Source organism: Trachymyrmex septentrionalis, unplaced genomic scaffold, assembly GCF_001594115.1.
Source record: "Trachymyrmex septentrionalis isolate Tsep2-gDNA-1 unplaced genomic scaffold, Tsep1.0 scaffold2, whole genome shotgun sequence".
Classification (NCBI taxonomy): domain Eukaryota; kingdom Metazoa; phylum Arthropoda; class Insecta; order Hymenoptera; family Formicidae; genus Trachymyrmex; species Trachymyrmex septentrionalis.
The window spans coordinates 2,224,612-2,227,727 of NW_017305179.1; the positions used below are offsets into that span (position 1 = coordinate 2,224,612).

General features: G+C 39.4%; 1 long non-coding RNA gene across 1 annotated transcript; it reads left to right on the plus strand.

Annotated features, from left to right (window-relative positions):
- On the plus strand, positions 1-2,714 carry LOC108747389. The gene is made up of 3 exons (XR_001939236.1): positions 1-141; positions 425-854; positions 2,661-2,714. It is a non-coding gene; the product is annotated as an uncharacterized LOC108747389 (long non-coding RNA).
- The last annotated feature ends 402 nt before the right edge of the window (positions 2,715-3,116 follow it).

Below are 3,116 nucleotides of genomic sequence, written 5' to 3' on the forward strand. Positions count from 1 at the left end.
GATGCTGATGAAGAGTTTCCTTCGACAATAAAATCATAAAAATTGAACATTTTGCCGTAGCATCATTTGAAGAATGCTATTTTGGATCGAATTGGATTGAAAAGTAGATATCTTTATCTGCAGCTAAACTATTAATTTTTGGTAACTATATTTTTAGTAACTCAATTTGTATGCGTAATGCATGATTAATGCAAAGTCCTTTAAGAATGTTACATGAATAATGTTTTAATCTAAAATAATTTTTTATGACTAATAAGAAAATAAATTATGGTGATTATTATCCTATTTGACTTCCTGAAAGTTTTTCTTTTCATGAAAATATGAGAATATATAATTATTAAACATCTGTGTGCCTGCATTTGAATATTTAATTCATCACAGGCATTCAATTTTTAACGTCGTTGTTACATTTCTTTCACGACAGAGAGAAGGTTGTCGGCATCTCTGATGAGAGAAAGAAAGGACTGAAGGAAGGAAAGGACTGAAGGAAGGAAAGGACTGAAGGAAGGAAAGGACTGAAGGACTCCCTCTGACAAATACGCCGCTGCACGTTATGAATGCTTGATGATGGCGTTTCACGACTCACGTTGCGTTCTTGGAAAAGGGATTGTAAAGGTTGAGGGGAAGATTCTCCGTCCTTTTACCCGACCATGTCCTGGAGTGCTTACCTATGTCCTCCCCACTACGATGCTCTCTTTCCACCACCTTCGTCCTCGTCGTCGTCGTCGTCGTCGCCACGATCCTTTCCTCGGTTACCGCCAATCATCGACGAGAAACGCAGCGAGAGGTGAAGCGAAACCCTCTCTTTGTCGCCCGACTCGATCGCTACTGAACTACTACATCAAGACAATACGGTACACTTCCGCACTAAATATATTTACGAAAGTCCCACTGTGTAGCTTTTCTCGAGTGAGACAGCATTTTCGAAGATAATAATCAATCGCGGTTAATTCGCTATTGCTCGAACTTTAAAATATATTGTATATTCGTACACTCTCTAAACTTTTAAGAGTGACTCACTCTAAAGAACGAAATCTCACTCTTAAACATTGTAAATGAAGCCGTTCTTTTTCAAGATTACATTTTTTTATTCTTTAGAGTGAAATTTGACTTCAAAGAATTTAGGAAGTATATCTATCAGATTGTAAGAAATACAAATTATAGACATCGAAAATTGCACACGAAATAAGACTTGAGGCTACTTTGAAGGCACCAACGTTACTTTGACTTTAAGCAAGACTTGAAACTCTCTTTGTCTCGTTTTAAAGAAAAGAAAAAAAAAAAAAAAAGACAGACAGAAAGAATTTTAAGCTTTGCTTAAAGTCACAGTAATCGTGCCGTAATCGGGCCTAAATTATGTGATCATTTATTTAATTCGAAGCTAAGATCGTTGATAATCATTATCTTAAATTATTGGATACGTTTTCGCCGCAGTTTCGACGCTTTTTAATTGCGCTGCCTGTTGAAAGCATCCTGCCGACACGTACGAAACAACTCATCGCGAAGTAGACTATAATAACGCCTTGATTGTTATACCTTCGTCTAACGATACCGCGGACATTGAACGATGCCCGGCGATCTATCCAAGTCCATCCGACTTAACACCCCCCGGGAGGGATGAAACAGGTCGCAAGTATGTATGCGCGGACCGAATGATACCGAAGTCGAAACGAAAGGGTCCGATTTGTCCGCTTATGGTCCCTGCTCGCCCTTAATCTCATCCTCCCACTCTTCTCTCTTCTCTCGCCCCTCCCTTTTAGCTCTTCGTGATACGTGTGACAGGTGTATTCTTAGGTCCGTGGAACCTTTCGTCCTTTTTCATCCAACGGCAGCGTCTGCCCAATGACGCGCTACGCTGCCACGACCAATCGTCGACGAGCACCGAAACAAGGAGGTGGTGAACGGAGCTCCCTTTCACGTCCCCTCCACGCCAGTGCCGTTCGGTGGGGTATACACGCGCTTATACGGACTTCCTCGTTTCACTACTCCAAGTATCGACCCGACAGATCTCTCCTCTCCCTCCGCGCTGATAAGCGAGAGAGACCAGAGCCATGATGGCCGCTGGATGTTTCGGCGTTATATACGCGTTATGTACAATATGTAGCACGCGTAGCCTAGCCTGCCTAGCGTCGCCGTCGCCGCCGCCGCCGCCGCCGCCGCCGTCGCCGCCGCCGCCACGCCGGGCTGATCTTTGAAGCGGCGCGTGGATCGGATCCAAAATTAATCCTTCCGCTCCTATCAATTAAGTCCTCGACTACAGACATTTAACCCTCGCACCTCGTTGATCGAGCTACCTCTTGTCTAACGAGATATCTCGAAGAAGAGTCAAGGAAGCGATTTGTTTCATAATTATTTGTTATGAAGAAATAATTATATTTAAAGGCGCCGGTGTATATCAGAATAATAAATTGAATTAGTAAGGTCCAACATATTTCTTCATTATCACATTTTAAATTTTTATTCTCGTTTATATTTATTCATTATTTAGAATCCTCCACGATTGAAAATAGATTGTTATCCAGAATTCTAATTCTTTAATCTCATTGATCGATTTTCTCTTTCTAATATTGTTTATGTCGCTTGAAAAAAATGTTCTAATCTATATATATATATATTATATTTATTATTGCAATTAATATTATCACATGTTCCAATGATAGAACTGGGAGAATGCCCAGGACGGAATACAGGAGGATCCAATTTCGAATCCCGGCTGGAATAGTATTTTTCACAATAAATTATTTACAGTTTTTAAGATGTTTATATCAAATCATTGACAGAAAATAAATATATATACTCTTATCAATCATATTAAATTACTTGTCAATTAATTTGTGAATAAATATTACTATTCCTTGCCTTGATTTAGGGCTGCGTGTTTCGACAAATTAATCAGCGTACAGTCATGGCTTGAACTATAAATTGTATAAATTCACAAGAAATATTAGACGCCTTGACCAAATGTAGCATTTTTGACTCATGTATGTCTATAAATTCTTTCTCTCTCTCTCTCTCTCTCTCTCTCTCTCTCTCTCTCTCTATTTCTTGTTGCGATTATTTTATTGTATATAATATATAGACTTAACGAAAATTTAAACCACGTGCTTGAAAGTACA